This window comes from Salmo salar, chromosome 16, assembly GCF_965601325.2.
Source record: "Salmo salar chromosome 16, fSalSal1, whole genome shotgun sequence".
Lineage (NCBI taxonomy): Eukaryota > Metazoa > Chordata > Actinopteri > Salmoniformes > Salmonidae > Salmo > Salmo salar.
In genome coordinates, this window is record NC_138306.1 from 50,809,530 (window position 1) to 50,831,581 (window position 22,052).

Sequence of the window (22,052 nt, forward strand, 5' to 3'; positions counted from 1 at the left end):
TTACAAACACTACAGGAACAAGATCATCCACATGTATCGATCACATTTTTACTAATACTGTAGAACTTTGTTCTAAAGCTGTATTCGTACCCATTGGATGCAGTGATCACAATATAGTGACTATATCCAGGTATGCCAAAGTTCCAACAGCTGGATCTAAAATAGTGTATTTGAGATCATACAAAATATTTTAGCATAACCTGTTGTTGAAAAAAACGTGTTATGTGTTATGGCTTTTCAACCTCTGCCATATCATGGATTCAGAGCTATCTATCTAATAGAAATCAAAGGGTTTTCTTTAATGGACGCTTCTCCTATGTCAAATGCAAAGTGTGCTGTACCGTAGGGCAGCTCTCTAGGCCCTCTACTCTTTTCCATTTTTACCAATGACATGCCACTGGCATTAAACAAAGCATGTGTGTCCATGTATGCTGATGATTAAACCATATACACATCAGCAACCACAGCTAATGAAGTCACTGAAACCCTTAACATAGAATTGCACTATTTTGGAATGGGTGGGCAGTAATAAACTGGTCCTGAACTTCTCTAAAACTAAGAGCATTGTATTTGGTACAAATAATTTCTATACCTCAGCTGAATTTGGTAATGAATGGTGTGGCTGTTGAACAAGTTGAGGAGACTAAATTACTTGGTGTCACCTTAGATTGTAAACTGTCATGGTCAAAACATATAGATTCAATGGTTGTAAAGATGGGGGAGAGGTCTGGCCGTAATAAAGAGATGCTCTGCTTTGTTGACACCACTCCAAAAAGCAAGTTCTGAAGGCTCTAGTTTTGTCTAATCTTGATTATTGTCCAGTACAGTCCTGCAAGGAAAGACTAGTTAAGCTGCAGCTGGCCCAGAACAGAGTGGCACGTCTTGCTCTTCATTGTAATCAGAGGGCTGATATAAATGCATGCCAGTCTCTCTTGGCTAAGAGTTGAGGAGAGACTGACTGCATCACTTCTTCTTTTTATAAGAAACATTCATGTGTTGAAAATCCCAAATAGTTTGCATAGTCAACTTACACACAGCTCTGACACACACACTTACCCCACCAGACATGCCACCAGGGGTCTTTTCACAGTCCCCAAATCCAGAACAAATTCAAGAAAGCGTACAGTAATACGTAGAGCTATTATTTCATGGAACTCTGTTCCATCTCATATTGCTCAAATAAACAGCAAAACTGGTTTAAAAAAACAGATAAGGCAACACCTCACGGCACAACGCCTCTCCCATATTTGACCTAGATAGTTTGTGTGAATGTATTGTTGTGTAGGCTATGTGCCTTTAAATTTTTTTTTATGTAGTTCTGTCCTTGAGCTGTTCTTGTCAATTAGCATTCTGTATTATGTCATGTTTCATGTTTTGTGTGGACCCAAGGAAGAGTAGCTGCTGCTTTTGCAACAGCTAATGGGGATCCTAATAAAATACCAAATACCAAAACTGAACACATTACATCAATCTAGAATTGCTCCCTGTGCAGTCCCATATTGACTTTCAGACACTCCTCCTCACCTACAAAGCCTTCCACAACCTACCTGTCTGATCTTCTCCCAGCCTATGCTTCATCCTTCTCCCTTGCTCCTTCTCTGCTGGTCTCCTTTATCTGTCCTGTTTTGTCTGGTCCTTTGATTTTAAATTGCACTTTAGTTGATGCACTTTATGTAGGCCTTTTAATGTCAGATGTCCTTGAGTATGTTGAAAGGCATTCCCCAAATAAAATGTATCATTATGATTATTATTAACTATCAAAAGCAAATGCTATAAACACTTTTAAATTCCGTATATTTAGCAAACCAGAGCACAATTGTATTTTTTATTGTTTTATTGTCGGATAGGCAGGGGCACACTCCAACACTCTGACATAATTTACAAACTAAGCATTTGTGTTCAGTGAGTCTGCCAGATCAGAAGCAGTAGGGATGACCAGGGATGTTCTCTTGATAAGTGTGTGAATTTGACAATTTTCATGTCCTGCTGAGAATTAGAAATGTCACGAGTACTTGTGGGTGTCAAGGAAAATGTATGGAGTAAAAAGTGCATATTTTCTTTAGGAATATAGCGGAGTAAAAGTTGTAAAAATTATAAAATAGTAAAGCCAAGTACAGATACCCCCTCAAAATACTTTAGTAGTACTTCTACGTTTTTTTACTTAGCTACTTTACACCACTGGAGAGGAGTGAAGTGAGGGGTGATTCTGGGTAAGAGAGAGATATAGAGTGAGGGATGTCTTATAGATTGGAAGAGATGGGTGGAGTGAAGGATGTGGGAGAGAAGGGTGGAGTGGGAGAGTGGTACTGGGTTGGGAGAGAGAGGTACTGGGTTGGGAGAGAGGGGTGGAGTGGGAGAGAGGTGGGGTGGGAGAGGGGGTACTGGGTTAGGAGAGAAGGGTGGAATGAGGGGTGGATTGTGTAAAGCGAAAGGTGCAGTGGTCCATGGGTTCTGGTAGTGGAGCAGTGAAATCAGTAGTTGAGAGTGTTTGTTTGACAACAAGCTAAAACATGTCATTTTGAATAAAAGAGAAACTCAAATCACGTCAACTACAAACATCTGAAGGTGGTAGCTGATGAGTCTGATACTGCAGGTCTGCCTCATTGCCTTGTGATAAAAAAAAGCTTGCAAATGGAGTGGATAAAACAGAGTTCTGAAAATGACTTCGGAGGGGAAATCGTTTAAGGATACGCGGCTGTGAGAGAGAGAGCTTGCAAAAATGATTGGATCTTGGAATGTATTTATCTCATATGTATGCATTTATGCGTGCTGTATTTTAATTATTATTCATACATGCAACAGCAGTGAGGCCCTTGTGTGATCCTGTCAGCAGGTATTCAGCAGTAAATCCAGACCTCCTCTATGATATGGAGCGTGACTGAAACGGGCACTAGGTGTCACTCTTCTAACTGGGCATTCTGATGAGCAGTAAAATGGCCTCCGTCAGAGGAGAGAGATCATAATAACTCTCAGTCATTTTCACAGTTGGGGGTAGACGAGTCAACATGAATGCCAGCCTCAAAGACATAAAGATTTAATCACACCTAGTTTCAATCAGACGTGTATCATTTTTAGAAATGTAAAAGTGTTATTGTTCCCGTATTAAGATGGGACTAATAACTGATGAGCTACTCTTGAACACTGATAAAAATCTCTCTGTAGCTAGGTTTCCATCCAATTGGCGACAGATTTTAATGCGAATATAAAAAAAATCAGTATAAAAACAATATGCACATTTTCCCACCGGAGACGTGTTCCCATCAAATTGACGTGTTGCATATAAAAGGCTGTGCGTGATGACGTAGTGCACATAAAAATACCTTTAGCCGAATAAAAAATACAAGTAAAATGGGTTTCCATTGCATTTTCAATTCTACTGATGGTTTTCTCACAAAGAATGTTGCTTTATATGGAGAGATTATTTTTATTTGTCAAATGGCAGCCAAGCATTGATGATAATTTCACCAGAATAGGACCCTCGATACCTATTGGAAAAGAGCATCAAGGTCATCACCTTGCACTTTCACCACCCTGTGAAGTTCACCATCATGTATTTAATCTGTAGCCTAATAAACTGCATGCTTTCCCGATGATTCGTTGTGGGAGGACTACAACATGTCATTGCGTGACTACAAGTTTACTTCGATATGATGGTTATTGAATCAATATTTGTGCATAAAAAACGTTTCCACCGACATTTCTCACATAATTAATTTTACAGACACAAGAAGATCCCACCTTGTCTAGCATATTTTGTTTTGTAGACATTTGGAAAGTTTACTGCCAAATGTTCTGTTTCCATCAGGCCTGTCATGACATTTTTTTTATCCGACATGTAATTTACTTGCATGAAAACGTTGGATGGAAACCTGGTTAGTGACAGAGAACTGAAGTGTTTCTTCTCCTTCAACCTCTCCAGGGAATGACTGCGTTTACCCCCTCAGCCTTCTGCTCCACAGGGCCATTGACAGCTCACTTACACACAGCTATGGGGTCTGCCCTCCTGGCACACCGCCCCACGAGACCTTGCTACTGCAGTGCATAGACCTTGCTACTGCAGTGCATAGCACATCAACAATGGGAAGATGTATCACTCTCAGATAAGCTATTTGTATCTTAGTCCCCTTTTTTGCTGTTACAAGCCAACAGCCACTGTAGGCTGGGGGGTAGTTTGATAGGGCTAATGGAGTGTGGAGGGTTTGGAGGGGGCTTCTCTTATCCACTGGACTGCTAAAAAGAGCCCTAGTCTGGGGATTAAGTGCTTGTTTCCTGCAATATTTTAAATGTCCTTTACTTATTTTAGGGTACTGAAGGACAACACCTCAAACAAACATTTTTAATAAGGGTTTACTAAGGGTTTACTATGGATTTACTATGGATTTACTAAAGGTTTACTAAGGGTTTACTAAGGGTTTATTATGGGTTTACTAAGGGTTTACTATGTGTTTACTATGGATTTACTATCGCTTTACTATGGGTTTATTAAGGGTTTGCTATGAGTTTACTAAAGGTTTACTAAGGTTTTACTATGGGTTTACTAAGGGTTTATTAAAGGTTTACTATGGGTTTACTATGGGTTTACTAAGGGTTTACTATGGGTTTACAATGGGTTTACTAAAGGTTTACTAAGGGTTTACTAAGGGTTTATAATGGGTTTAATAAGGGTTTACTAAGGGTTTATAATGGGTTTACTATGGGTTTACTATGGGTTTAATAAGGGTTTACTAAGGGTTTACTAAGGGTTTACTATGGCTTTACTACGGGTTTACTATAGGTTTACTAAGGGCTTAATATGGGTTTACTAAGGGTTTACTATGGATTTACTAAGGGTTTACTATGGATTTACTAAGGGTTTACTATGGATTTACTAAGGGTTTACTATGGGTTTACTATGGCTTTATTAAGGGTTTGCTATGGGTTTACTAAAGGTTTACTATGGGTTTACTAAAGGTTTACTATGGGTTTACTAAGGGTTTCCTATAGGTTTACTAATGGTTTTGTGATCCATTTGGCAGCATTTAGGATTGCCTTGATTTAACTCCACAATTTGCATCCAAGTATTCTGCTGTGCCAGAATATAAAAATGTATTTTTGGCAATCAACCTAGTTGAACTTGTTCTGTTTGGGCTTGTGGGTGCAGTGAAAACAGGGTTCCTTTGTACTCGCTGGCTCTGTTCTTTTTCTGTCAAATCAAATCAAATCACATTCTATTTGTCACATGCTTGCTAAACAACAGGCGTGGACAAACCGTCAAAGGCCTACTTACAGGCCCTTTCCAATAATGCAGAGAGAAAGAACATAGAGTAGAAATAATAGAAAAATAAAATGTGTAATAATTAAAGTAATAATAAATACACAGTGAGTAACGTTAACTTGGCTATATACACAGGGTACCAGTACTGAGTCAATGTGCAGGAGGGCCAGGTAATAACATGGCTATATACACAAGGTACCAGTACTGAGTCAATGTGCAGGGGGACGAGGTAATAACATGGCTATATACACAGGGTACCAGTACTGAGTCAATGTGCAGGGCGACGAGGTAATAACATGGCTATATACACAGGGTACCAGTACTGAGTCAATGTGCAGGGGGACGAGGTAATAACATGGCTATATACACAGGGTACCAGTACTGAGTCAATGTGCAGGGGGACGAGGTAATAACATGGCTATATACACAGGGTACCAGTACTGAGTCAATGTGCAGGGCAACGAGGTAATAACATGGCTATATACACAGGGTACCAGTACTGAGTCAATGTGCAGGGGGACGAGGTAATAACATGGCTATATACACAGGGTACCAGTACTGAGTCAATGTGCAGGGGGACGAGGTAATAACATGGCTATATACACAGGGTACCAGTACTGAGTCAATGTGCAGGGGGACGAGGTAATAACATGACTATATACACAGGGTACCAGTACTGAGTCAATGTGCAGGGGGACAAGGTAATAACATGGCTATATACACAGGGTACCAGTACTGAGTCAATGTGCAGGGGGACGAGGTAATAACATGGCTACATACACAGGGTACCAGTACTGAGTCAATGTGCAGGGGGACGAGGTAATAACATGGCTACATACACAGGGTACCAGTACTGAGTCAATGTGCAGGAGGGCCAGGTAATAACATGGCTATATACACAGGGTACCAGTACTGAGTCAATGTGCAGGGGGACGAGGTAATAACATGGCTACATACACAGGGTACCAGTACTGAGTCAATGTGCAGGGGGACGAAGTAATAACATGGCTACATACACAGGGTACCAGTACTGAGTCAATGTGCAGGGCAACGAGGTAATAACATGGCTACATACACAGGGTACCAGTACTGAGTCAATGTGCAGGGGGACGAGGTAATAACATGGCTATATACACAGGGTACCAGTACTGAGTCAATGTGCAGGAGGACCAGGTAATAACATGGCTATATACACAGGGTACCAGTACTGAGTCAATGTGCAGGGCGACGAGGTAATAACATGGCTATATACACAGGGTACCAGTACTGAGTCAATGTGCAGGGGGACGAGGTAATATCATGGCTATATACACAGGGTACCAGTACTGAGTCAATGTGCAGGGGGACGAGGTAATAACATGGCTATATACACAGGGTACCAGTACTGAGTCAATGTGCAGGGCGACGAGGTAATAACATGGCTATATACACAGGATACCAGTACTGAGTCAATGTGCAGGGGGACGAGGTAATAACATGGCTATATACACAGGGTACCAGTACTGAGTCAATGTGCAGGGGGACGAGGTAATAACATGGCTATATACACAGGGTACCAGTACTGAGTCAATGTGCAGGGGGACGAGGTAATAACATGACTATATACACAGGGTACCAGTACTGAGTCAATGTGCAGGGGGACAAGGTAATAACATGGCTATATACACAGGGTACCAGTACTGAGTCAATGTGCAGGGGGACGAGGTAATAACATGGCTACATACACAGGGTACCAGTACTGAGTCAATGTGCAGGAGGGCCAGGTAATAACATGGCTATATACACAGGGTACCAGTACTGAGTCAATGTGCAGGGGGACGAGGTAATAACATGGCTACATACACAGGGTACCAGTACTGAGTCAATGTGCAGGGGGACGAAGTAATAACATGGCTACATACACAGGGTACCAGTACTGAGTCAATGTGCAGGGGGACGAGGTAATAACATGGCTATATACACAGGGTACCAGTACTGAGTCAATGTGCAGGAGGACCAGGTAATAACATGGCTATATACACATGGTACCAGTACTGAGTCAATGTGCAGGGGGACGAGGTAATTGAGGTAGATATGTAAATAAAGGTAGGGGTAAAGTGACATATAATATCTAGGATAATATGTAGGATCTAGGAACTCCAACTTTATAGAACTACAGGTACGCAATTGGTTATTTAGCTTAGAGCACTGTTATTTTTATTTTTGTTAATGCGATGTAATATTTATTTTGGTCATGCAACTGTCTATTTTTACTGCATTTGTATCTTTATGTCACATTATAGACAAGAGTGACATGAAGAAAGGAATGACCTAATCAGCCACTGGTTTCATATGGCTGGCTCTATGACCATTTCATTTACAGTAACAAGGACATGAGATATTCTCCAAATGGCTGGGGGAGTGTTGAAGCACTTTAAGCAGCAACACCAGAGGTGAAGTGTGCATGGCAATTGACCCGTGTGTGTGTGTGTGTGTGTGTGTGTGTGTGTGTGTGTGTGTGTGTGTGTGTGTGTGTGTGTGTGTGTGTGTGTGTGTGTGTGTGTGTGTGTGAAGTGTGTGTGTGTGTGTGTGTGTGTGTGTGTGTGTGTGTGTGTGTGTTGTTTGTGTCTGCCTGCCTGTGTGTTTGAGTAGCTGTGTTGATCTCATAGACAGTGGGCTGAGTCATTTAAGTGGTTCCAGAGTGGTTCTGGTCAGGACTGAGTGCACACAGGCTTCCAATGCTACCTGTTCCTTCCTCAGACAGTGTTCATTACTGAACCTCTTATTTTGCTCCCTGTAAGCAGCCAATGGACCATTTGGCTGTTGTAAAAATAAATAGCATCAACCTGAGCACTCTCGCTTCCTCTCCATGTTGTCCAATAAGGACTGTTTTGCACGCCCCTGTGAGCAGAGCAGAGCGCACTGACCAAGAACCTAAACATAGGTTGTAACCAACCAATGTTGGTTGTTTTCCTGATTTCTGTTGGAATAGGCTACATGCAGTTAAAACTGTTTTTGTTTGCTGAAGTTGTCATGTGATGGAAGCAATATGCTCTCTGAAACTGATTGTATGTTTGAAATATTTTTGTTGCTGTTTAGTCCTACAGTAAAACACACAATCGTCACAAACTAACAAATATCTGGCAATGGAACTGTAACATAATGTAGGAGAAACCAATAACATCTGTAGATACCAGAGAAAGGAAACTGGTCAATTGAAATGAATTCATTAGGCCCTAATCTATGGATTTCACATGGCTGGGAATACAGATGCGCGTCTGTTGGTCACAGATTCCTTAAAAAAAAAGTAGGGCCGTGGATCAGAAAACCAGTCGGTATCTGGTGTGATCACCATTTGCAGTGTAACACATCTCCTTCACATGAAGTTGATCAGGCTGTTGATTGTGGGCTGTGGAATGTTCTCCCACTCCTCTTCAATGGCTGAGCAAAGATGCTGGATATTGGCACAAACTGGAATACGCTGTCGTACACATCGATCCAGAGCATCCCAAACATGCTCAATAGGTGACGTCTGGTAAGTATGCAGGTCATGGAAGAACTAGGACATTTTCAGCTTCCTGGAATTGTGTACAGATTCTTGTGACATGGGGCAGTACATTATCATGCTGAAACATGAGGGGATGGTAGCAGATGAACTGCATGACAATGGGCCTCTGCCTCACAAGTCCTCAACTGGCAGCTTCAGTAAATAGTACCCGCAAAACACCAGTCTCAAAGTCAATAGTGAAGAGGCGACTCCGGGATGCTGGCCTAGGCAGAGTTCCTCTGTCCAGTGTCTGTGTTCTTTTGCCCATCTTAATCTTTTCTTTTTATTGGCCAGTCTGAGATATGGCTTTTTCTTTGCAACTCTGCTTTAGAAGGCCAGCATCAAGGAATCGCCTCTTCAATGTTGACGTTAAGACTGGTGTTTTGCGGGTACTATTTAATGAAGCTGCCAGTTGAGGACTTGTGAGGTGTCTGTTTCTCAAACTAGGCACTCTAATGTACTTGTCCTCTTGCTCAGTTGTGCACCGGGGCCTCCCACTCCTCTTTCTATTCTGGTTAGAGCCAGTTTGAGCTGTTCTGTGAAGGGAGTAGTACACAGCATTGTACGAGATCTTCAGTTTCTTGACAATTTCTCACATGGATTAGCCTTCATTTCTCAGAACAAGAATAGACTGATAAGATTCAGAAGAAAGGTCTTTGTTTCTGGCCATTTTGAGCCTGTATTCGAACCCACAAATGCTGATGCTCCAGATACTCAACTAGTCTAAAGAAGGTTTTATTGCTTCTTTAATCAGAACAACCGTTTTCAGCTGTGCTATCATAATTGTAGAAGGGTTTTCTAATGATCAATTAGCCTTTTAAAATTATAAACTTGGGTTAGCTAATGCAACGTGCCATTGGAACACAGGAGTGATAGTTGCTGATAATGGGCCTCTGTACGCCTATGTAGATATTCCATTACAAATTTGTATTTTATTTTATTTCACCTTTATTTAACCAGGTAGGCAAGTTGAGAACAAGTTCTCATTTACAATTGCGACCTGGCCAAGATAAAGCAAAGCAGTTCGACAACATACAAAAACACAGAGTTACACATGGAGTAAAACAACATACAATCAATGATGCAGTAGAAAAAAATAAAAAAAAAAAAAAAAAGACTATATACAATGTGAGCAAATGATGTGAGATAAGGGAGGTAAAGGCAAAAAAAATGCCATGGTGGCAAAGTAAATAAAGTATAGCAAGAAAAACACTGGAATGGTAGATTTGTAGTTTGAAGAAAGTTCAGAGATAAAAATATAAATAATATGGTGCAAAGGAGCAAAATAAATAAATAAATAAATACAGTAGGGGAAGAGGTAGTAGTTTGGGCTAAATTATAGATGGGCTATGTACAGGTGCAGTGATCTGTGAGCTGCTCTGACAGCTGGTGCTTAAAGCTAGTGAGGGAGATGAGTGTTTCCAGTTTCAGAGATTTTTGTAGTTCGTTCCAGTCATTGGCAGCAGAGAACTGGAAGGAGAGACGACCAAAGGAGGAGTTGGCTTTAGGGGTGACCAGAGAGATATACCTGCTGGAGCGCGTGCTACAGGTGGGTGCTGCTATGGTGACCAGTGAGCGGAGATAAGGGGGGACTTTACCTAGCAGGGTCTTGTAGATGACCTGGAGCCAATGTGTTTGGCGACGATTATGAAGCGAAGGCCAGCCAACGAGAGCGTACAGGTCGCAGTGGTGGGTAGTATATGGGGCTTTGGTGACAAAACGGATGGCACTGTGATAGACTGCATCCAGCTTGTTGAGTAGGGTATTGGAAGCTATTTTGTAAATGACATCGCCGAAGTCGAGGATTGGTAGGATGGTCAGTTTTACGAGGGTATGTTTGGCAGCATGAGTGAAGGATGCTTTGTTGCTAAATAGGAAGCCGATTCTAGATTTAATTACCGGTACAGAGTCAATGTGGAGGCTATATACAGGGGTTACCGGTACAGAGTCAATGTGCGTGGGCACCGGTGTCAAGGTAATTGAGGGAATATGTACATGTAGATAGAGTTATTGAAGTAACTATGCAAAGATAATAACAGAGAGTAGCAGCAGAGTAGAAGGGGGGCAATGCAAATAGTCTGGTTAGTCATTTGATTAAATGTTCAGGAGTCTTATGGCTTGGGTGTAGAAGCTGTTTAGAAGCCTCTTGGACCTAGACTTGGCACTTCGGTACCACTTGCCGTGTGGTAGCAGAGAGAACAGTCTATGACTAGGGTGGCTGGAGTCTTTGACAATTTTTAGGGCCTTCCTCTGACACCGCCTGGTATAGAGATCCTGGATGGCAGGAAGCTTGGCCCCGGTGATGTACTCGGCCGTACGCACTACCCTCTGTTGTGCCTTGCGGTTGGAGGCCGAGCAGTTGCCATACTAGGCAGTGATGCAACCCGTCAGGATGCTCTCGATGGTGCAACTGTATAACCTTTTGAGGATCCGAGGACCCATGCCAAATCTTTTCAGTCTCCTGAGGGGGAATAGGTTTTGTTGTGCCCACTTCACAACTGTCTTGGTGTGCTTGGACCATGTTAGTTTGTTGGTGATGTGGAGGCCAAGGAACTTGAAGCTCTCAACCTGCCCCACTACAGCCCCGTCGATGAGAATAGGGGCGTGCTCAGTCTTCCTTTTCCTGTAGTCCACAATCCTTTCCTTTGGCTTGGTCACGTTGAGGGAGAGGTTGTTCTTGCACCACACGGTCAGGTCTCTGACCTCTTCTCTATAGGCTGTCTCATCGTTGTCGTTGATCAGGCCTACCACTGTTGTGTCATCGGCAAACATGATGATGGTGTTGGAGTCATGCCTGGCCGTGCAGTCATGAGTGAACAGGGAGTACAGGAGGGAACTGAGCACGCACCCCTGAGGGGCCCCCATGTTGAGGATCAGTGTGGCAGATGTGTTATTACCTACACTTACCGCTTAGGGGCGGCCCGTCAGGAAGTCCAGGATCCAGTTGCAGAGGGAGGTGTTTAGTCCCAGGGTTTGTAGCTTAGTGTTGAGCTTTGAGGGCACTATGGTGTTGAACGCTGAGCTGTAGTCAATGAATGGCATTCTCACATAGGTGTTCCTTTTGTCCAGGTGTGAAAGGGCAGTGTGGAGTGCAATAGAGATGGCATCATCTGTGGATCTGTTGGTACGGTATACAAATTGGAATGGGTCTAGGATAATGGGATAATGGGATAATGGTGTTGATGTGAGCCATGACCTGTCTTTCATGGCTACAAGCATTTCATGGCTACAGACATGAGTGCTACGGGTCGGTAGTCATTTAGGCAGGTTACCTTAGTGTTCTTGGGCACAGGGACTATGTTGGTCTGCTTGAAACATGTTGGTATTAAAGACTCAGACAGGGAGAGGTTGAAAATGCCAGTGAAGACACTTGCCAGTTGGTCAGTGCATGATCAGAGTACTCATCCTGGTAATCCTTCTGGCCCTGTGGCCTTGTGAATGTTTTTTTTTTATTTTACCTTTATTGTTGACCTGTTTAAAGATCTTACTCACATCGGCTGCGGAGTCCGTGATCACACAGTCATCCGGAAAAGCTGATGCATGTTTCAGTGTTGCTTGCCTCAATGTCACAGTTGTGTGGAGAGACGGACCAAGGCGCAGCGTGCTCTGAGTTCCACATCTTTATTTTTGTGAAACTTACAAAAACAAAAAGGAAACAAACAACGAACCGTAACATAAGAGGTGCAGCATGCACTAACTCAAAATAAGATCCCACAAAACACAGTGGGGAAATGGCTGCCTAAATATGATCCCCAATCAGAGACAACAATAAACAGCTGCCGTGGAGCAGGACTGGACTCCTTGCCTGGAGGCTCCGGAACGTTGACCGTCGCAGGAGGCTCTGGACTGGGGACCGTCGCCGGAGGCTCTGGACTGGTAACACGCACTTCAGGGCGCGTGCGAGGAGCAGGCACAGGACGTACCGGACTGGGGAGGCGCACTGGAGGCCTGATGCGTGGAGCCAGCACAGGTTGCACCGGACTGGTGACACGCTCTTCAGGGCGAGTGCGGGGAGCAGGCACAGGATGTACCGGACTGGGGAGGCACACTGGAGGCCTGATGCGTGGGGCCGGTACAGGTTGCACCAGACTGGTCACACGCTCTTCAGGGCTAGTGCGAGGAGCAGGCACAGGACGTACCTGACCGTGGATGCGTTCTGGAGGTCTGGTGCGTAGAGCCGGCACAAATTGTCCCGGACAGATGACACACTCCGCACGGTGAGTGCGGGGAGCTGGGTCAGAACGTACTGGGCTGTGGAGGCGCACTGGAGACCTGGTGCGTAGAACCGGCACAAATTGTACCGGAACAATGACACACTTCGCATGGCGAGTGCGGGAAGCTGGCGCAGGACGTACTGGGCTGTGGAGGCGCACTGGAGACCTGGTGCGTAGAACCGGCATGAATTGTACCGGAACGGTGACACACACCTCAGGGCGAGTGCGTGGAGGAGACACAAGACGTACCGGACTGGGGAGGCGCACTGGAGGCCGTACGCGTGAAACCGGTGCAGATGACACCGGACTGGTGTCACGCTACTCAGTACGCCCACGCTGCAGCTCTCTCATCACCACCACCTCTCTCCGGAATCTTTCATCGAGTTCCTCCTTCGACTCCCTGATGGTCTCTGGCTCATTCCTCGGCTCCGCCGACCACCCCGTGTGCCCCCCCAAAAAAAACAATTTTGGGCTGTCTTTTGGGCTGTCTTTGTGGCTGCGAACCCCGGCATTGTCGCTGTCCTCCCTTCTCTCTACTTCAACGGCAGGCTGTCGTATCTTCCTCCCAAGTCGAGGATATTCTCTCCTCGATCTCCTCGTAAGTCCAGGAGGCCATCTCCTCCTGGGCACGCTGCTTGGTCCTGTTGTGGTGGGATCTTCTGTCACGTTTGTGTGGAGAGACGGACCAAGGCGCAGAGTGCTCTGAGTTCCACATATTCATTTTTGTGAAACTTATAAAAACAAAAAGGAAACAAACAACGAACCGTAACATAAGAGGTGCAGCATGCACTAACTCAAAATAAGATCCCACAAAACACAGTGGGGAAATGGCTGCCTAAATATGATCCCCAATCAGAGACAACGATAAACAGCTGCCTCTGATTGGGAACCATACCAGGCCAACATAGAAATAAATAACCTACACTCGAACACCCCTCATAGTCACCGAAATAGAGAATAAAAAGGCTCTCTATGGTCAGGGCGTGACACTCAAAGCGAGCATAGAAGTTATTTAGCTCATCTGGTAGGCTCGTGTCACTGGGCAGCTCTCGGCTGTGCGTCCCTTTGTAGTCTGTGATAGTTTGCAAGCCCTGCCACATCCGAAGAGAGTCGGAGCCGGTACAGTACGATTCGATCTTAGTCCTGTATTGATGCTTTGCCTGTTTGATAGTTCGTCGGAGGGCATAGCGGGATTTCTTATAAGCTTCCGGGTTAGAGTCCCGCTTCTTAAAAGCGGCAGCTCTACCCTTTAGCTCAGTGCGAATGTTGCCTGTAATCCATGGCTTCTGATTGGGGTATGTACGTACAGTCACTGTGGGGACGACATCCTCGATGCACTTATTGATAAAGTCAGTGACTGATGTGGTGTAGTCCTCAATGCCACAGGGAAGAATCCCGGAACATATTCCAGTCTGTGCTAGCAAAACAGTCCTGTAGTTTAGCATCTGCTTCATCGGAGCACTGTTTTGTAGACAGAGTCACTGGTGCTTCCTGCTTTAATTTTTGCTTGTAAGCAGGAATCAGGAGGATAGATTTATGGTCAGATTTGCCAAATGGAGGGCAAGGGAGAGCTTTGTATGTGTCTCTGTGTGTTGAGTAAAGGTGGTCTAGAATTGTTTTCCCTCTGGTTGCACATTTAACATGCTGATAGAAATGAGGTAAAACTGATTTAAGTTTCCCTGCATTAAAGTCCCCGGCCACTAGAAGCGCCGGATGAACGTTTTCCTGTTTGCTTATGGCAGAATACAGCTCATCGAGTGCGGTTTTAGTGCCATCCTCGGTCTGTGGTGGTATGTAGACAGTTACGAAAAATACAGATGAAAACTCTCTAGGTAGATAGTGTGGTCTACAGCTTATCATGAGACACTCTACCTCAGGCGAGCAAAACCTTGAGACTTCCTTAGATTTTGCACCAGCTGTTGTTTACATATATGCATAGGCCCCCGCCCAGTGTCTTACCAATAGGCTGCTGTTCTATCCTGCCGATAGAGTGTATAACCTGCCAGCTGTATGTTCTTAATGTCGTCGTTCAGCCACGACTCGGTGAAACATAAGATATTACAGTTTTTAATGTCCCGTTGGTAGGATAAACGTGCTTTCAGTTCGACCCATTTATTTTCCAGCGATTGAACGTTAGCTAGCAAGACGGAAGGCAAAGACACATTAGCCACTCGTCGCCTGATCCTCCCAAGGCACCCTGATCTTTTTCCAGCGAATGACGGGGATCTGGGCCTGGGCGGGTTTATGTAGTATATCCCTCCCGTCCGACTCATTGTAGAAAAACTCTTAGTCTAATCTGAGGTGAGTAATCGCAGTTCTGATGTCCAGAAGCTCTTTTTGGTCATAAGAGACGGTAGCAGCCACATTATGTACAAAACAAGTTACAAATAATGCAAAAAATCTAACAAAATAGCATGATTGGTTAAGAGTCGATAAGACGGCAGCCATCCCCTCCGGCGCCATCATGTTATTGATGCTGCTAACCCTAAAACCTAACCTTAAATTAAGACCAAAAAGCAAATTGTTGTTTTCATGAATTTCTACGGTATAGCCAGTTTTGACTTTGCTGCTGACTGATCTAGCGGGGACTGCTCAGTTCTGCCTCCAGGGAAAGACTCATGAAAATAAACGTCAACATGCTTCAAACACATTGGCTGTTGCCCTTCCCCCACCCTGCCGCAGCAAGCTTGATATTATTAGAATAGTGAAAATATTTCTAAATGCACTCCCTACTCAGCAGTTAACAGTACACATGCATGCACACACAGGCAGCCCAATTCTGATATTTTTTTCACTAATTGGCCTTTTCGCCATTCAGATCAGTGTTTTAGTGGAAAAAACATAAATGCAGCCAAACATACATGTATTCACGCGCAAACACGCATACAGGCACACACCACACACACACACACACACACACACACACACACACACACACACACACACACACACACACACACACACACACACACACACACACACACACACACACACACACACACACACACACACACACACACACACACACACACACACACAATCCCACTCTCTCAGCACAACACAAATCAAACCCAGGGCCCTCAAGGGACGAAGACAATCCCTATCTGCAGATGAGTTGTAGTGTGCTAATTTATAGCTTAATCAGTTTTCCATTAAAGCGTTTGTGTAAAGACTAGAGAGCAGCTCATTGCTTAATATGCATTAGTGTGCCTGTCATTTGCCGGTTCTCTTTTGTTGTTAAGGCACTCTTCCTGCTTTTATTGCATGTCACACAACTGTAAATATCTCCCCTTTCTACTGCTCAATAGCTTCACTCAATCACAGAGCTTCATTACTGTGTAGTAACGACTCCCCGTAGTTCCTTTTTAGCCCGTGTGCTGTTATTGTACATTTCAGCATGCATTATGTTGCTCCTGAATGACAGACTGTCACAGTTTAGGATTTAGAGAAACCATTATCTTTCATATCAGTATCACTCTCTCCGCTTTAGATTTCAACACCACGTCGGAGACGCAGTGGCGGAATGACACTTCACTGTCATTATTTACCATCGTCTCTATACAGTCAATACTGATTAACAGGGTAGACGTGCTCCATGCTCTAAGCAGTGCTTACAGGTCACATCACTTAAACAAATACAGGAATGAAACCTGCAGCACTCTAGATTACCTGATTAGCAACAGTACAGCTGACATGCCAGGCATTGTTGGCAAGCATACCGCTACACAAGCCAGGCTAGTTATCTGAGTCTTGTTGCCTAGTAACATACCATTCATTGAGATTGGGTGCTCAACAAATATATCTGTTGAAATAATTGACAGCTGAATGAAGACTTCATGACCAGGGATGGCTCAACAAAATGGATACCATGAAAGACAATAATTCTTATTAACCGTTGTCATACCACTATGAAAACACGATAGAGCTTCTCCTTGTTAAAGTGCCTTTCAGTACAAGCAGCTGTTGGTAGTTCTCCTACCCGATTTCCCCTTCCCACTGGTAACAGATGACCATCAGATTTCCCATCTAGCATTGGGATTTTGCGAGGCTGCCATATCCCAGATCCCTCTAGGTGTCACTATACATCCAGTGTACAGAGACACAACCTTAACCCCAGCACGTCTCTCTCTCTCTCTCTCTCTCTCTCTCTCTCTCTCACTCTCACTCTCACTCTCTCTCTCTCTCTCTCTCTCTCTCTCTCACTCTCTCTCTCAAAGGGCCATTTGTTTAGGGAGAATGTTTGTCACATGTACAGGGGATGGCCTTTTATTAACCTCATATTAATAATACCCCCACTGCCAGTGTCAGCCACCGGATCTGTAAGGACAAGGCTATGGCGCTACGCTTCGAGACAGTCTTGGATGTGACCCAGGGTCTAATGTCCTACCTAGAAGAGGCACACCTGACATGACAAAGACCACTGTGACATTGAGGGAAGCACCCTCTTCCCAGTGACCATCCCCCGTTCTTGCTCTGACCCTGACGTGGTGGATGGATACAACTAAGGTATCAAGGTTAGAAGGCCCCTCCAGGCTTCTTCTTCCTCTGTTCAGATAGACACTCAGAGAGCCCGAGGGTCGGATCTCTAAATACGCATTAAGATCGTGCCTTTAATCCCCGCTACGTAACGGCTGCATGTTCCCAGGTGGCCCGCATTGTCTTCTGCATTCTCACAGCGTTTCTATAACGTTCCCTGCCTGAAACGCATTTGAAACGTCTGAAACTGGCTACAGGTCCTGACAGTAATGAACTCATCTCTCTTCTCTTGCCGGTGAGCTGTGTCACCAGAGGAGTCAATGTTACACAGTTTCAGTTGCATTTCTTAGCCCGGTCAAGGCAGTTGATTAAAAAAAATTAAGAAAGTCTCCTGTCCCTCATTCCGTCTTTCGCTCGCCGTCACACACAGTCCCCGTGCTCCAGAGCAGCTTACCATCTTTTCATTACTTAACGCCCTCCTCCATGTCATGGATTACATTTTACGGTGCGGGGGAATACATTGCATCTTTCATTACCTGTCTGGCTTAATGAAGGCCTAACCAATTCAACTTCTCCAAACCACTCCTCCCTCCTTTCCTCTCCTCACCCATCTCCGATCTGCATCTGTATGCGGCTCCAATATAAGTCCAATTTAAAAAGCTTAGCCCAGTCAGTGAGAGATGGGCCTAGCCGGCCAAATACAATCTCTCTCTTGTTCTGTCTTTCTCATTCTCTCCTCGTTTTCTCTCTCTCTCTCATTCTCTCTCTCTCTCTCTGCCTCTTTCTACCTCTCTCCCTTACTTTTTACACAATCTGTGTCTCCATCCCTTTCGTTGTCTCTCACACACACACACACACACACACACACACACACACACACACACACACACACACACACACACACACACACACACACACACACACACACACACACACACACACACACACACACACACACACACACACACACACACACACACACACACACACACACACACACACACACTATGCTATGCCAGTGAAACACACATCCCACATCCGAAGCCTCACCGAGTAAAAAACATGTAAGGAAGACAGCAGCAGCTCCACAGCACCAAAAACAGTCAAATTATTGGCCACTGTAAAGGATCATGTTATGCTTAAGAGGCTTGTCTCCCTCTCTCCCTCACCAGCTGTTTTCTAGTGACATTTATTTGGATACATCCGACCATAACAATTAGCTGTTGATGCGTGATTTTGTCTGTCTTTAAAAAAGGTGTCTCTCATCAGGACACTGTTCATTACAGTAGTTGAGGAGATTGCATTGCAAATGAAAAAAACACTAGGCAGAAGCTAGCTAAATAGTTTGTTGCTGGCAAATCTGCCAATATAACAACGGAATTCAACAAACTAGAAACATGTAGGAGGATTTGACAGTGTAGCGCAACTTGAGACATGACCGGAGAAATTCATGTTCATCACTCACCTCATTGCATTAGGTCATCAGAAGATGACCTCCTTAGACCTGTGTTTTCCTCATTAGAACTATGTTTTCCTCATTAGAACTGTGTTTTCCTCATTAGACCTGTGTTTTCCTCATTAGACCTGTGTTTTCCTCATTAGACCTGTGTTTTCCTCATTAGACCTGTGTTTTCCTCGTTGGACCTGTGTTTTCCTCATTAGACCTGTGTTTTCCTCATTAGACCTGTGTTTTCCTCATTAGACCTGTGTTTTCCTCGTTGGACCTGTGTTTTCCTCATTAGACCTGTGTTTTCCTCGTTAGACCTGTGTTTTCCTCGTTGGACCTGTGTTTTCCTCGTTGGACCTGTGTTTTCCTCATTAGACCTGTGTTTTCCTCATTAGACCTGTGTTTTCCTCATTAGACCTGTGTTTTTCTCGTTGGACCTCTGTTTTCCTCATTAGACCTGTGATTTCCTCATTAGACCTGTGTTTTCCTCATTAGACCTGTGTTTTCCTCGTTGGACCTGTGTTTTCCTCGTTGGACCTGTGTTTTCCTCATTAGACCTGTGTTTTCCTCATTAGACCTGTGTTTTCCTCATTAGAACTGTGTTTTCCTCATTAGAACTGTGTTTTCCTCATTAGACCTGTGTTTTCCTCATTAGAATTGTGTTTTCCTCATTAGACCTGTGTTTTCCTCATTAGAACTGTGTTTTCCTCATTAGACCTGTGTTTTCCTCATTAGACCTGTGTTTTCCTCATTAGACCTGTGCTTTCCTCATTAGACCTGTGTTTTCCTCATTAGACCTGTGTTTTCCTCGTTGGACCTGTGTTTTCCTCCTTAGACCTGTGTTTTCCTCGTTGGACCTGTGTTTTCCTCATTAGAACTGTGTTTTCCTCATTAGACCTGTGTTTTCCTCATTAGACCTGTGTTTTCCTCATTAGAATTGTGTTTTCCTCATTAGACCTGTGTTTTCCTCATTAGAACTGTGTTTTCCTCATTAGACCTGTGTTTTCCTCATTAGACCTGTGTTTTCCTCCTTAGACCTGTGTTTTCCTCGTTGGACCTGTGTTTTCCTCATTAGACCTGTGTTTTCCTCCTTAGACCTGTGTTTTCCTCATTAGACCTGTGTTTTCCTCATTAGAATTGTGTTTTCCTCATTTGACCTGTGTTTTCCTCATTAGACCTGTGTTTTCCTCATTAGACCTGTGTTTTCCTCGTTGGACCTGTGTTTTCCTCATTAGACCTGTGTTTTCCTCCTTAGACCTGTGTTTTCCTCATTAGACCTGTGTTTTCCTCATTAGACCTGTGTTTTCCTCATTAGACCTGTGTTTTCCTCATTAGAACTGTGTTTTCCTCATTAGACCTGTGTTTTCCTCGTTGGACCTGTGTTTTCCTCATTAGACCTGTGTTTTGCTCATTAGACCTGTGTTTTCCTCATTAGACCTGTGTTTTCCTCATTAGAACTGTGTTTTCCTCATTAGAACTGTGTTTTCCTTATTAGAACTGTGGTTTCCTCATTAGACCTGTGTTTTCCTCATTAGACCTGTGTTTTCCTCGTTGGACCTGTGTTTTCCTCATTAGACCTGTGTTTTCCTCATTAGACCTGTGTTTTCCTCATTAGAACTGTGTTTTCCTCATTAGAACTGTGTTTTCCTCATTAGACCTGTGTTTTCCTCATTAGACCTGTGTTTTCCTCATTAGAATTGTGTTTTCCTCATTTGACCTGTGTTTTCCTCATTAGAACTGTGTTTTCCTCATTAGACCTGTGTTTTCCTCATTAGACCTGTGTTTTCCTTGTTGGACCTGTGTTTTCCTCATTAGACCTGTGCTTTCCTCATTAGACCTGTGTTTTCCTCATTAGACCTGTGCTTTCCTCATTAGACCTGTGTTTTCCTCGTTGGACCTGTGTTTTCCTCCTTAGACCTGTGTTTTCCTCGTTGGACCTGTGTTTTCCTCATTAGAACTGTGTTTTCCTCATTAGACCTGTGTTTTCCTCATTAGACCTGTGTTTTCCTCATTAGACCTGTGTTTTCCTCATTAGACCTGTGTTTTCCTCATTAGAATTGTGTTTTCCTCATTAGACCTGTGTTTTCCTCATTAGACCTGTGTTTTCCTCATTAGAATTGTGTTTTCCTCATTAGACCTGTGTTTTCCTCATTAGACCTGTGTTTTCCTCATTAGACCTGTGTTTTCCTCATTAGAATTGTGTTTTCCTCATTAGACCTGTGTTTTCCTCATTAGACCTGTGTTTTCCTCATTAGACCTGTGTTTTCCTCGTTGGACCTGTGTTTTCCTCGTTAGACCTGTGTTTTCCTCATTAGACCTGTGTTTTCCTCGTTAGACCTGTGTTTTCCTCGTTGGACCTGTGTTTTCCTCATTAGACCTGTGTTTTCCTCATTAGACCTGTGTTTTCCTCGTTGGACCTGTGTTTTCCTCATTAGACCTGTGTTTTCCTCATTAGACCTGTGTTTTCCTCGTTAGAACTGTGTTTTCCTCATTAGAACTGTGTTTTCCTCATTAGACCTGTGTTTTCCTCATTAGACCTGTGTTTTCCTCATTAGAATTGTGTTTTCCTCATTAGACCTGTGTTTTCCTCATTAGAACTGTGTTTTCCTCATTAGACCTGTGTTTTCCTCGTTGGACCTGTGTTTTCCTCATTAGACCTATGTTTTCCTCATTAGACCTGTGTTTTCCTCATTAGAACTGTGTTTTCCTCATTAGACCTGTGTTTTCCTCATTAGACCTGTGCTTTCCTCATTAGAACTGTGTTTTCCTCATTAGACCTGTGTTTTCCTCATTAGACCTGTGTTTTCCTCATTAGACCTGTGTTTTCCTCGTTGGACCTGTGTTTTCCTCATTAGACCTGTGTTTTCCTCGTTGGACCTGTGTTTACAATGTATCCAATTTCAGTTTGTGTGGTTGTTGGTTTAACTTTTTGTAACTTTGTAGCAAGTATGGTCTGTATGCAGTGCTTTACAGTGCATCATGCATAGGTGTCCAGTTATATCTAGACATCCAACTATCCCAATCTAGAATGCCCTTTTGATTGGCTAGAATGCCCTTCTAGCCAATCAGAAATTAGTATTGAACAATGCTGTGGTATTAAAAAAATACCAAACATCTAGCTGCCTTTCACACATA